Source organism: Manacus candei, unplaced genomic scaffold (assembly GCF_025592945.1).
Source record: "Manacus candei isolate 608988 ecotype Guabito, Panama unplaced genomic scaffold, ASM2559294v1 h1tg000046l, whole genome shotgun sequence".
Classification (NCBI taxonomy): Eukaryota; Metazoa; Chordata; class Aves; order Passeriformes; family Pipridae; genus Manacus; species Manacus candei.
Window position 1 is genome coordinate 1,350,739 of NW_026138094.1, and position 14,492 is coordinate 1,365,230.

The 14,492-nt window shown below is 55.3% G+C and overlaps 1 long non-coding RNA gene across 1 annotated transcript; it reads left to right on the plus strand.

Moving 5' to 3' along the window:
• Window positions 1-79: 79 nt before the first annotated feature.
• LOC127475106 (uncharacterized) lies at window positions 80-13,888 on the plus strand. Its single transcript, XR_007906090.1, has 4 exons — window positions 80-445; window positions 6,277-7,466; window positions 8,687-8,959; window positions 13,394-13,888. It is a non-coding gene; the product is annotated as an uncharacterized LOC127475106 (long non-coding RNA).
• The last annotated feature ends 604 nt before the right edge of the window (window positions 13,889-14,492 follow it).

Below are 14,492 nucleotides of genomic sequence, written 5' to 3' on the forward strand. Positions count from 1 at the left end.
CCGCCCCGCGGCGCGCGGGCAGCCTGGAAACCCACCGCCCCAAACAAAGGCGCGCGCCCCGGCCACGCCCACCCGCCAGTGATGTCACCGCCCCCCGCGCGCGCGCCTCGCGCGTCTCCTGAGGGGGCGAGGGGCGCGCGCCCGAGGCTCCAGATTCTCCCCTCAGAATCCCGGTTCTCCTCAGGGACCCGGTTCTCCCTTCAGCATCTCGGCTCCCTCAGCCCCCCCCCCCCGTGGGGCAGGTCTCACGTAGTCCCTAGGCCCCGGGGCTGGCAGCAAACCCAGGGGTGGGAGCAGGGCCGGCCGCCTGGGCTGTGGGAAGTGACTAGGCCCCGGGTGGGAACTGGAGCCGAGGTTATGGGAGAAGAGGTTTGGGAGCATCAGGGCCGAGGACTGAACAGCCGAGTGTTGGTGGTGCCACACGGAACAAGCCATTGGCGCTGAGGTGAGAGATTGGGCAGGGAGATCCTTCCCTGTGAGGGTGGTGAGCCCTGGCCCAGGTTGCCCACAGAATGTGGCTGCCCCATCCCAGGAGATGTTCAAGACCAGGCTGGACGGGCCTTGGAGCAACCTGGCCTAGTGGAAGATGTCCCTGCTCATGGCAGGGGGTTGGAATGAGATGAGCTTTAAGGTCTCTTCCAGCCCAACCCATTCCATTCTATATCCTGCTGAAAGTATGGAGCTGGTGCTTAAATGTGACCTGGGATGCCAAAAGCTCATAATCTGGATGAGTAGGAGCTGGAGTAAGGAATGAATACATGGATAACATGATGTGGAGCTGCCCATGGCAGGGCTCTGCAGGGACTCTTGGTGAGCAGTGTATCCATAAGGGAAAGGCAGCAGCAGTCACACAGCCAAAGGTGAGGCTCCTGGAGAACCAGGCAGAGTGAGGAAACTGTGAGGTTCAGTCCTGCAGGGCTTGGTGGGTGCTGAGCCTTCACATAGGGTCAGGGATCGGGAAGCTCTTTGGAAGAGAAGCTCTGGGAGACCCTGTGGATGCCAGCCCTGAGGGCTGAAGTCCTGGAGAACCTCACACTGACCCACCTGGGCAACCTCAGCCCTGCCCCATGCCAGAGCTCCTGAGTGGCACCTGCAGCAGCCTGGGGTGCAATGCCCTGGTGGGTTCACGGACCCTGGGATCCCACAGGCAGCCCTGGGCCTGGGCTTCCCGGTTCCCAGCGCTGCCCTTCACTCGGCAGGAAGGGACCAGCTGTTCTGCAGAGAGCTGGACACCAGCCAGGACCTGAGTTCAAACAGAGCCCATTAAATGGCTTTTCCCCCTTTCCTTCGCATTTCCAGTCCTGCTTGCAGCCGTGGTTCTATTTATAATGCCCAGGAAAAGCAAGCTGAGACTTTCCCACAGTGCCGGCTTCTCAGGCGATTGTTGTTCGGGAAGCTGGAATGTTCGTGGTATTATTTTTGTATCCCCCCGGGAAGGGTTTGTGTTTTTTATTGCGTGTCACTCTGTGTCCCCATCTGTGCTGAGGAGAGTGTGCGAAGCACGAGGTCTCTGGTGCTGCTCATGCCTCTCAAACACTTTGCTGAGGTGCTGCTGGTTTGGGTGTCTGTGCCCATGAGCCCCTTTTGGGGTGGGTGGTGGGTGCTCTGAGAGGTGTCCTGGTAGCCATGGGGCTGGAAGCCACAGGGGCATCGCTGGTAGCCCCTGTCTGGGTGCCAAGCCCATCATGTCACTTGCTCTGTGCCTCAATGTCCCCCAGGCAGGGAGGAGGGAACACGGAGAATCCTGCTGGGAACAATGGGCTCATCGTTCCTGCCCTGCCTGGGGTTCCAGAATCAAGATGTGCCCTTACACTGCAGTTTTGGGGTGGCAGAGCCATCACAGGAGGCTGGGCCTGACAGCTGGGCTGTGGTGTCACTGTTCATGTGGTGCTGCTGCTAGCAGAGGCCAGCGGGCTCCTTTTTTTGCCTTTCTTGGCCATGCGAGGCCATTCCCTGCACGAAGCTGCTGTGGCATATTCTGGGCACGGCTGGACTGTGGCAGTTCCGTGCTGCTCCTGGGCTGAGGCTGGGCAGGTGGCTCCAGCCTCTCAGAACTGCCTGATGTTGGGATGGAAGCTCTTAGGTGGGAGAGAGGCAAGGCTAAGGTGACGGGAAGTTGATCACTCAGTCATAGCCTTGTTGCGCACAGGGCTAACAGCAGAGACACTGCCCAGGTATTCAGGGCCACGGAGGCAAGTGGGGTCCCTGTGGGATGGGCTGTCCCTCCAACATTCACTCTGTGCTCTTCTTTGGCTGCAGTCCTGGATCTCCTTGTTAGTGAGGAAGCTCCTGGAGCGGGTTCACCCGCTCGACAGCTCCGTGGCCGTGCAGTCACAGGGGCTCTCGCTGACCTCGCCATGATGCAGTCGCTCAGATAAGGGAAACTACAGTGCTGCAGGGGGGGGGTTGTACCAGGGAAGCGGCGGGATGCAGCCCTTCTCTGTGCCTGTTCCCCAGGGATTACCACACACTTGTCCCTTGGCCGTGCCCTCCTTGTGGGAGTGGAGGTTGGGGGGTGTGTGGTGGGTACCATGTATTGCTGACGCAGTTCCTCGGTACCTGCAGCAGCACTGCATAGCTGGCTGTGCTTAGAAGTGTTGCCTAATGGAAAACACTTCCAGAGGTTTCCAGACAAAGAGGGAAAAGGGTTGGTAGCTTTAAATGTAATTAATACCCTGTAGTTATTTAAAAACATCATTAGAAATGTGTCATTCAGAACTTTCTAGGGCTGGACATGTATCCAGGGATGGAATTATGTTTTCGTCAGCACCTTTTCATCCCCCTTCTGTGACTGCTTTTTTTGCTTTTTTTTTTTTTTTTTGACGTGAGGATCTTGTTTTCCTAAGGGAAAAACAAAAATGAACACTGCCAAGGAATTTTGTTTTCATACCTCAGTCCTCCCAGCCCTGCTGCCAGCTCTGTCTTCCTGTGCTGACACGTCTGTGTCTGTTATAGCCTCAGCAGTACCAGGAGTTTTCCTGGGATTTTGGCTCCCTGTGTTTTGAGGTGAGCTGTGGATAAATTCCCTAAAGCTGGCCCATCTGTGCGGCTGGAACTGTGTCTTGAGTGCCCATCTCCAAGGTGGATTTTAATTGTTTGAGCAGTTGAATTGGTTGGTGTCACTCACCCGTGTCTTTGATCTGCTTCACATCTGTAACAACAAACGAGGTTCCTTCCAGGCCATGGCAATAGTTTTCTGCTTTCCCTTTATATTTCCAACAGGATGAGTTGATTCCTTGGCAGACCTGCCTGGAGCTGGGGGTCAGATTGAAGGCACGTTGCTGACATCAGTGGCTTGCTTTTTTAATGAGCTTTGTCAGAATTCGTTCTTTAGCCATTAAGCGGTGCCAGCGTGGAGTTCATGCATGAGCTGAGCTGAAACCTGCTCGGTGTGAATTAGTGATGAGGGAAAAGCAGGTCAGGGAACGTCTTGTTTCAGAACGCTGTGATAACCGGCGTGTTCCAAGGCCCGGAACCAGGGAATGGGCAGAACATAGAAATCATGGCAAGGGATGAATTCCCTCTGCTGTGCCATGAGGAGGTGTCGCCCCTCCTTATGCCAGTGGGATGTGTGTCAGCACCAAGGGAAGGTGTTCCCCTGTGGCACGAATCTGGGGGTGTTGGATGGGCTGAGGAGCTGGATGGTGTCAGGGGGATGAGCTGGTGATGTGATGTGGTGGCCCAGCATGAGAGGGTCTGTCATGGGCTTGTGTAACCAGGGCTGTGCTCCTGGAGGGTGCTGTGTGCCAGTGCCAACACCTTTGGAGAGGGCTCTGCTGGGATCTGCCACTGCAGAAAACATGCCAGGGAGAGTCCCTGGCTGTCCCTCCAAGCACCAGTGTTGGGATGAGTTGCTCCGGAGAGGCCAGCAGGGTTTTTACCAGCAAGCACTGGGAAAAGGCAATCCCTCCACCCATGGTGATCTGGCACAACAGAACCAAGGAATGGGGTGTGATGGAATGGGGTGTGATGGAAAAAGTAATCCATGGCCTACAGCTTTCCTGGGAACGTGTAGGTGTGAGTTTGAGGCATGTGGCTCCCAGCTCCGGCCTGTGTCAGCCGAGCTGGCAGCAAGGAGCACCTGCAGGAGCCAGGGTTCACTCCAGAGGTCACCTCTTCCTCAGCCAAAAGTAATACTTGTGTGATTCCCTTCCAGTGCCTGTAGCTCCTCTGCGTCATCCCTGCTGCTCTGTGCCCCAAGCTCTTTTCCTTGGCTGCTCGTCGAGTAGGAGACACTCCAGGGTACTCAGTGCAGCAATGGCTTGTGGCACAGAGACAAAAAGGGGAAAAATCAAGGACAAATTGGTGAAAAGGAGCATACAGGAAAGGCCTCGGGTGGTGGGGAGTTGCCTTGCTGCTGGATTTTGCACATCTGAATGCAGCCAGGGCTTTCTATTCGTTTTTTTAAAAGCTCTTTCAATTATTTTTACAATGAGCTCATCTTTCCTGGCACATCCCTGCTCCCTGTTCATTCCATACCAGGCGTTGTTCACTTCTCTGCAGTTACCCACGTGTGAGCTGGGAACAGCAGCTCCACTGCTTATCCCTGGAGAAAAATAGGTCTTATCTTGGCTCCTTGTAGGTGCTGTGGGAAGGTGGGATGGATGGAGCTGGGGGTGTTTCTGATGGAGCTGCCTGAACTTAACCAGAATGGGGCCTGTGTGCTGCCTCTGCACAGCAGGACTTGGCAGAAGCTGGTTTGCTGTCTGGTTTTGGTGCTTTGGGATATGCTCCTATGAATGGAGATGGCTTGTGGAAAAGGCTGAGTGGTGTGTCGGTGATGTTGGGAGCCACTGCTACTCCAGCCAAAAATCCAAAAGGCCTCTTGGAGCTGCGTTGTTAAGACCATGAGTGACTGCACACTGCAAGGGCCATTGGAAAATTAAAGTGTTGCATCTTCCCAGAACATTTTGTGGTACCTGAGCAAGGCTTCTTAAAAATGTCACATGGCAAGAACTCAGAACTGTCTTGGAGGAGCTTGTTTTGTGTCATTTGTCTTAACCTAGGGCTGTACCATAAAATAGGAAATCTTGGAAGTCCCAAATCTGAAAATCTGAAGTCCTTAAAGTGCTGTCCCAAAGCTCTGCCCTGGTGAGGTGACACCAGCAGCACCGTAAGCCTGGCTCTCCCCTTGTAAGTCTGGCTCTCCCCTCATTTTCACATCACAGCTTTAAGCAGACTGAGCCTAGGAGTAGGTCTTATGGGTCCAACACCAGGGGGTTGGTCCCATCCTCCAAAGGGGCTCGTGACCAGTCTCAGGGATGCTGCACAGCAGCACCAGTGGCTTGGGCCAAGGATTTGCCCCCGGCTGCTGAGCTCTTGTCTGCTGACACCTCCTGTGCTGGCGGTGCAGCCGTTGGAAACAAAGAGCTGAGAAGCTTGAGGACCTGTCCAGGCAAAACACCTCCCTCCTTTTGCTTTAATAATTTTGTTTTTCTCAATTCTACCCTCCCATGATAATGTGTCTGGGCCTGTTTCACTGCACTGGATCACTCCAGTGAGCGTTCAGTCCAGGTCTGGGATCCACATGTTTCTAGAACCTCATCCTGATTCTGTCCCCTTCCATGTCACATGGACTTTGCCAAGGGGGCTTGAGGATGCACTGGCTGCAAAAACCCCAAACCTGTGTGCTTGGGTTCTTCTCTCCCGTGGCTCTCTGGGCGTGTGGGGTGTCTGCTGGGCGCGTTTCTGTTCCGGTGCAGCCGGATTCATAAAGTTCCAGTTTTCGCGGCCCTGCAGGAATTTGCAGGCTCAGTGAAATTGCTGGGGGCTCCCTGCAGAGGCTGGCTGGATGTTCACCCTCCAGATCATTTGTGAACAGAGGCAAAGGGCTGATGGAAGAAAATTTTTCCGCAGAGCTGCCTGCCCTGCTGTGGCCTGGGAGCCCACACGCGGCTCCTGGCTCTTGTCAGCAGCTGCAGCATGTTCACCACAAGCCAGGGCACTGCTAACCCTTAGGTTGCTCCTTTATATTATCCAAATACTGTTAAAATTGTCCTCTGGGTAGTTTTATCATTAATGTCTTTGTATGTAGGTGCTTGTCTCCTTGAATTTGTGCTTTGTGATCTAACAGATAGTTTTCCAAATGATGCATTATTTACAATATGCTAAATTCCTTCCTTTGATATAAACTTACAATCCTTTCCTGTTTCAAATCTATAGAATATAGGAAGTGTTATTTGAACACAGCTTTGTACAAAGAATGGAGAGAGGAAAGAAACAAGGGGGGACAGGAAAAGGGCCTCCTTTTGGAACAGAAACACCTTTGTGTTGCAGGTGATTCCAGCTGGATTCGTCCTGGTGCTTTGCCCACCAAGAAGAGGAAACTAAATGCCTTTGTCTTCAAGACCCTATGGCTAAACAGATTTCCAGAGACTTCTCTCCTTCAGGATACCCAAACATGCTGGTCTGGAACACTGTTGTCATTATGTGCAGGGGGAGTCTCCTGTTCCTTGGGCTCTAGTTACAACCTTCAAGTGATCTCAAGCTCAGGGAAGGTCTAAATGATTTGCAAGAAGAAACTTGAGAACATGCCCATCAAACAGCAGAGTCAGGGATCTATGAGCTGCTCTGCAACACTGATAAAAAGCTTCCTGAGCCGCCTGCATGGAGGGCATTCCAAAATTCAGCACCAGAAGCTGGGTGTAACATGATGTTGGATCTCACCTATGGGTTTGGGGCATGGATAAAGATGCTACACCTGTTGGAAACCTCACTGAAGACCATAGTAGCTGGTAGGATGTCCTGAGGAGGGGACTTGTGAAGCCTCTCGAAGGGAGGCTGGCACTTGGATCCTTCGGATTTGAGGTTTTGAATAGCTCTGCCTCGGTGTGTGTGTGATGAATGGTGTGGAACGTACCTGAGAGCTCTGGTGCCCAGTGTGCAAGGGCTGACCCTGACCTGGAAGCCCCCCTGCTTCCTGCCGCCTCCTGCACAGCTCTGGAAGAAGGGATGGGAACCAGTGCAAGGCTGGCAGCACTGACAGAGTGCCCCCCTCAGCCGGCCCTTCAGGAGTGAGGGGATGTGGGTTTTGGCTGGAGCCGACCCTGGTCGTTTTACAAACTGTTGTGTAACAGCTCTGCTCGGGGCACAGACTTGTGCTGGACACGGAGCTGAAATCCCTCGGGACCGAGTGTCCCGGAAGCTGCTCTCCTGAGACATCCACAGACCTGTTGGAGGAGGCACAGCAGTTCCTGGCCGCGAGCGGATCCCACCCTGGGTGTCACGGCCGTGGGGAACTCCGCACGGAGGCTGTTCCCAGGCTGGGCTGGCTCTTGGCCTCTCCTTCCACCGGGATCGCAGCGCTTCCGCCACCACGTCCCGGAGCCATCCAGCCGCAGGAAGTGCAGCGGGTCATGGGAACCGGCCCGAGGACAGGAGGCTGAGCCTCCGTGAGAGCCAAGCGCCTCGCCCCGGCACGCTGCCTCTGCTCCTCTGGAACGCCGCGAGGGGCTGGGGGACGTGGGGTACGCAGGGTACACGCGGTGCAGGGTACACGGGATGCACAGGGTACACGGGGTACATGTGTCACCAACTCAGGCACGTGGCCCCTTGCCAAGCGACACCATGTTCCTGCCATCGCCCCCCAAGTGCCCCTCACCAAAGTGTGGGTGCCTAGCAGTCCCTTCACTCCATTCCCTCCCCAGTCATCACTGCCCCACTGTACCCCCCATCTCCAGGTGCTGAGGGAAACTGGGGGACAGGGAGGCAGGTTATACGGACCAGCTGAAATGCCTCATGTGCCTTTTAGCATTTTCTTTCTTTTTATTGAGTGAGGAGCTTCCTTGGAACACTGAAACCTCTGAGAGCTAGGGAATTATTAAAGTGTCACTTTTAGCTCTGACAGCATTTTTTTGAAGCATTTTTAAAACTATTTGCCAAGTTTTCCTTTCAGTTGATCCAAAAGGGCTATGTTTTGGAGTTCCTTGTCCTCCAGATCTCTCCCAAGACTTGCTGGGGCCATCATCCTACCAGAAGAGCCACGGGAATGTGAGCACAGCAGTGCCCTGTCCTTGTCCCCGAGTGCAGCCTTACTTGGCCCGCTTTCACAAACAGCCCTGTGGGGGTTTTATGGGATATTTAGCTCAGGCACCATCTTCCAGCTGTTTGCTCCAGCTCAGTCTCTTGCAGTGGGGCTGGATGCATGTGGGGATTGTGGTTTATTTGGGACAGGAGTCTGGGATTGCTTTGAAGCCAAAAGGAGTACCAAAAGAGTGGGGAGGCAAAGGCAAGATGCAGACAGAGTTATTATGTAGAAATTTCTATTGGTGATGTTGAAAAAATAGTGACTTGGTCCTCTGTCCCCTACATTCCCACTAGTCACTGCATTTTCCTCTATTTTATGAGGTTTATATCAACTCCTGCATGATCTTCCTGTGGTCTTACAGGGGCACAGGTAACCTCCATGGACCAGGAGGGTTCCTGGTCCCAGGAAGAGGATGCCAGGAACAGCACCATGTCTCAGTGCCGCTGGCAGTGAAAACAGAGAGCTCGATGCATTTAAATCCCACCTCCTAACACCTGGATCTTGGGGACTCAAATGTATTTTCCAGTGTTTTAATGCCAAACCAGGTTCTCACGAGCCTCCTTCACTCCCCCCCCAAAGAACTGCTGCTGGAGAAGGACACGGAGCTGAGTTCCCTGCGATACCCTGTAACTTTTGTTCCTGTCTCGTGTCTCCCCGCAGTGGTTTCACACGTTGCCCTGCAGATTTCGGCTCTCGCCGACTGGCGTCGCAGGGCTGAGCGGCAGCAGAGCTTCCCAGCCGAGGTTCCCAGCTGAGCTCTCCAGCAGACGTTTCCTTCCATCGCGACGGTTGGGGTCACTCTTTCACAACGAGCGTTTTTCTCCCGAGCTCCAGCTGCGCTTTCCAGTAGGAGGAACCCCGAGCATTGCATCCTGTTAACGTGCCGGCCGGGATTTCGAGCTCTCGGGACTCTCTTTGCTGGACAAACGCACGGTCAGCAGTATCTCTGATTTTAATAGTGTAGCCATGCGGGAATAAGCTTTTTATGTAGCCTCGGAAGCTCAATAAATTAGTGTTCAAGCTCCTTGGGCTTCTCTGGGTGTGGATCCAGCAAGGGAGCTGGAATCTGCTCATCGTCTGGCCTCTCCCAGCTGTCATCAGTGGGGAGGGAACGATGTGGCTTAAGCTCACAGAGTCATCCCCAGGTCTGGCACATGAACATATGCCATGGCATTTGTCATGGTCACTGCCCCTCCTTGGCACCTCAAAACCTCTGTGGTGCTGGTGCAGGGAGAGTGTGAGGTGATGCCAGGACCCTGCTGGGCTTCCTGTGGAGAGGGCTTATCCCATGTTTGGTTTTCCCCTCTTCTTGGTGTGAGCAGGGCTCAGACCCACCGGACCCATTCTCAGCTTGAGGCACCTGGCCTGGCTGGGGAGAAGAGCTGATGGTGGTCCAAGGGTTTGGCTTGTGGTGGGCACAGCAAGGTTTCCCCCCGGGCTGGGCTGAAGCCCACAGGCTCTTCCCTGGTAATGAGGGGCTGGGGGAGGCCAGACTGGAGCATCCTCAGGGGGTCCAGCCCTGCTGCTGTCCCGTGTGAATGCGGCCGCTCCCAGCCCAGCCGGCTCATGTGTGACCACGTGGGAACGTCCTGTCCTGGTGGAGGAGGAAGGGGGGTCAGTGGGGGAACTGCGGGGGTGGGAGCGAAGCATCACCCGGCGATGGGAACTGATTGTACCAAGGAGAGGGTCTTCAGGGATAAATTTAGTGGTGCTGAAAGAGCCCAGCTGGCTCTGCCTGCTGTGTGATGAGCCAAGCGTGCCAGGGGTGGCTGTGGCTCCTGCTGTCATCAGGTGGTAAAGCCCTGGACACCCCATGGGGACAGGAATATGGGGTGGGAAGTGGGGAGTGTTGACCTGTGCAGCCCCAGCCAGCCTAACCCCTTGCCAATCCTCCTTGGTGGCTCAGTTATTGCTCGAGGAAAAGGAGCTTGTAGAAGACAAATAACCAGGGCTGATTTGGGAAGCAGGTCACCCAAGTGCAGGGTACTTTGTGATGTCCTGCCAGGGCCTGGCGGTGCTTCTTCTTGGAGGAGGGTGTGCCCAGTGCCAGGAGCCAGCCCCAGCCTGGCACACCAACGGGACCCTGAGGAGGTCATTTGCTTTGTTAACAGTGAGGGTGGGGGTCCCATCTGCTGAGCAGGGGGACCAGCTAGGCTTGGTGACACCATGCTGCCACCTCACAGGGGACATGGTACCAGCAACATCCCAGGCCTCACTGAGTGGCCAACCTGCAGTGTGGGAGGTTGCTGTGAAGGGCCGTATTTGCATGGGCAATGTTTCCATCTCTGGACTTGATCCAAGGCCAGGCTGGATGGAGCTTGGAATGACCTGGTCTCGTGGAAGGTGTCCCTGCCCATGGCAGGGAGGTGGAGCAAGATGATCTTTGCGATCCCTTCCAACCCAGACCATTCTGTGATCCTCACACAGGAGCAGCCCTGCATGGTGCTCCCTTGGGAAATGGTGCTGGCAGGGAGCCTTTCTCACTGCTTTTTTGTTTTCCTGGGCTCCCTCTCGTGTCAGTCCTGGAAATCCCATTCATCACCTGGATTTTCCTTTGGCATTTACCTCCCTGGCCCAGGTCAGGTGATGTCTTGCTGTTGCAGTGCTTATGCCATCTCTTTTCCCACCATCCTGTCCCTTCATCGCCCTTCTCCTGAAGATATTCACAAGGACACCCAAACATCTTCCAGAAAGGCAGCCAGACTTGGATGTCAAGCTGTGCCTCCCTCTCACACTTCCCCGTCCCTGGAAGCGTTCAAGGCCAGGTTGGATGGGGATCTGAGCAACCTGGTCTAGTGGAAGGTGTCCCTGCCCATGACAGGGGGTTAGAATGAGATGGGCTTTAAAGTCCCTTCCAACCCAAACCATTCTGGAATTCTGTGATTCACCTTGCACTCAGCATGTTGGATCAGCTGTGGCAAACCAGACTCTTCCAAGAGAGCCATCTTTCCTTCCTGCTGCCTGAGGTTTTCACAGGTGGGTTTTTGCCAGCCCCTTTGTGCCGAGCAGACTCACTTTGTGCTTCTTTCCCGTCACCATGTTATTAATTAACCTGGTTAGTCACGTAACCGTAGCGCTGGACTCGCTATTGTTTAAACTGGTGAACCCAAGCCTTGATTCACTCCCTTCTCTCTGCTCTGAGGTACTGCAGCTCCGTGGAGGGGGAAGTTTGCACTGTCAGCTGCCTTGGGAAGAGCTGAAATTCAGAGGGCAGTGAGGGATTTGCAGGAGGAGAAGGAGCCTTGGTGCAAACTCCCTGGGGCTGTAGGGCTCTGGGTATTCCTGAAACCTGGGCTTGGGTTTGAATGTGGTCGGCTGTGGGGCCGAGCTTTTGCCGCTCATGTGCCAGCAACACCGCTGTTCCTTCCGCCTCGCTGAACGGCAGCCGGCCCGAGCCGGGGCCTGTTTAATTCAGCAAGTCATAAATTCATAATGCTTATTTACCACGCAGTTCCATCAATATTTGATAGTGGCCACCAGCCCGCCGCAGCACGGCCCATGGAGGAGAGGGAGGTGGCTGTGGGGGGCTGGCGATGGGGCTGGCATGGAGTGGGGCTGCCTGTGTTAGTGTGGCGGTGCGGAGACAGAGCTGGAGAGACGTGGGCTCCTCCTCCAGCCCTGCAAACCTGCCAGTGGTGGGATGAGGCCATGATGGCTCTGCGGAGAGATGCGTGGGGGCCGGGCTGGCAGCTGGAGGCTGTCAGGTCTGGGGAGGAATGGAGCAGAGAGCCAGGCACAGAGGGGACGTGGCGGTTGTTGATGAAGAGGGAAATTTGGACACCTCGGAGGACACACACAACTTGATTGTCCCCAGGGTGTCCCAGGATGACCATGGGGGCTGCCCTGTATGTACCACTTGATGCTGGCTCCACTCGGCAGAGGTCTAAGGATCAGCGCTGTGAACTCAGGAAGCCCCTTGACCCCTGACCCCGGCTCACTAATTGACTGCGGGGAGGGAAACTGCCCTTCGTGGAGGGGTGAGCAGGAAGGAACCTTCTCCCTGAGAGCTGCTGAGGCTTCAAGGAGAAGACGCAGGCGGGGGAGTTTAGCTGTGCAAAGACAATATTTTGCAGTTCACTCCAAAAGAGCTTCTTCCTGCTCATGGATCTTGAGCGTTTTGCCCATCGTAAGCAGAAGCTGCTGCAGTCAGCAGCCCCCCCACAGCTCCTGCCGGAGCCGGGCCCCTGCTCTGCGCTGGCAGTGCTGAGGGTCTCGTTTCTTGCTCTTTTGAAGGGGGCTGCTCTCTTCTGCCTGCCCTTAGCCTGAGCTCCCCCTCCCCTGGTTGTGTGAAGGTGATGGAGGGAACCAGGTGCAGGCTGTACCCTGGAAACCCTGGACTTGTCCAGAAGCCATCCTGGCTTCCCACCTAACGGCTGCCATGGTGGGAGGACAGTGTGCAGACCAGGGGCTCTGTGGCCAGTGGAGCCTCATGGGATGTGACAGCTCCAGACAGGCATACAGCTGCAGGTTTCCATCACAGAGGGGACAGGGCCAAGGCAGCTCGGAGGTGCCTGGTGGGTTGGTGCCTTCTCCGGCATCGCTCAGCAATCCTTGAGTGCTGGGGCCATGGCACGCTGCCGATAAGGTGGCCCTCAGCTCCCGGCACTGCTCTCTGAGTGGTGCTCTGCTCTCCCTGCTGTGCTGAGAGAAGCCAGGCCAGCCCCAGTGACAGGTCTCCCCTTTTACGGTAGCTTTTATCTGTCCCTGGGGAATGTGGCCCCAGCGCCAGCTGGGCCGCCTGTGGCGGCAGTGGCAGCAGTGCCGACAGCCGCGCCGCCTTCCCTCCTGCTACCCCAAAGTTTCCCTCAGCCAGCCACATCCCTGCTCTGCCAGCTCCCAGACCCACTGCTGCCACTCCCAGGGGATGTAGCAGGAATTAAAGCCCCTTCCCAGCATGCTGGGGTCCTACCCCGTACTGACTGTGCTGGTAACCAAAAGGGCACATGTCGAGTGGTGACTTGCAGCTCCGTGTTGGATTGGGGACAGCAGGGTGCCCATGGATCCCTGAGTGGTGCATCCCAAACCCTGCAGCCTTTTCTCTGCCCCAGAGGCTTTCTCAGCTCAGACCTGAACTTTTTGCTCAGGACGTGACTCCCCACACTGTCCTGGTTGTTGCAATACCAGTGCTGGTAGGTCTGCAGCTTCGGGGATTTGGGAGTATGGCAAATGTGGGCAGCTCTGCTTTAATTTAGGGTGAGAAGTGTTTATGGGCCTCATGCTTGAGTCCACACTTCACTGTCCAAGTGGTCAGATCCCTCCTCTTACAGCCTGGAAAGGACCAGATCATGTGAGCTGGTGCAGAGAGAGGGGTTTTCCATGACAGCATGAATGTCCTCTGTACCAACCATTGTCACCTTCCCCCTACAGTGAGCCTAACACGTGGGTGACAGTGTGAGAGCAGAGACCACGCTGCTTGGAGGGAATGAGCGAGATGGAGGTGAGCTGGGAGGAACTGGGAAGATGGGGTCTGCCTTGGCTCTTGCCAGGAAGCTCCTTTGCAGTGTCACAGGATAGCTGATGGATGGCTGTGATGGATATGTGCATGGGAATGAGCCCTCACTGCTGTCACCCCTGGGAGCAGAGTGGGAGGACATGGGACACCTGCAGAAGAGGTGTCCTCCTCAGTCACTGACCCAAGAAGCTGCTTCCAGTCGATCCCTGGCAGCATCCCTGCCAGTGCATGCCACTGCAGGGACAGGGTGGCTGTTTGGTGGAGTGCTCAGCCAGCTCCCAGCCCTCCTTTGGGTGCCCGTTCCTCTGAAATATTCATCAGTGTGCTCCGCTGGAGACACCGAATTGCTCTAAACCTCTCTGAATATTTCATCCTCCTCCCTGCAAATGGTTCTGCTTGGGCTGGTGACGTCCTGGGCTCAGATCTCTCTGAGATAAGCTCCAAAAAAGGCAGGTTGGTGTCCCCACAAGCCTGCCTGCTTGCTGGGGCTGTGACACCAGCCTGCCCCACCATGCTGCCCCTTCTCCTCCTCCTCCTTGCTGTCTCCATAACACCTCGCAAACATTGTGTTTCTTCCCCATGCTGTTTCCATGAGCACTGTTCAAAGTTCTGGCAGGTGAATCCAACGGGGACATTGGGAGCAGACAGCAGGGCTCCTTGGGGTGCAGGGATCAGCGAGGTTCAGGGATGGGCAAGGTTGCCAGGATTAGGGATTAGCAGGTGACACATGTGCTAACAGTGGGTGCAGGACTGTGGGATGCAGGGATGAGCAAGAGGAACAGGGATTATGGGGGACACAGGCATTAGCAGTGATGTGGGGAATAGCAAAGGGTACCAGGCTTGGCACAGCAGCTCAGCCTTTCAGCGGTCGACCCTTGCTGCTGAGTGCTTCGAGGCACCCGAGTTACTCATTATTCTGATTAATTCATCAGCAGTTTTGACCAAATAAGTCAAGAAAATGGAAAAATATCTGAAGGGCTTCTTGCCCCTTGCTGTCCTGCCTGGGTTGGGGTT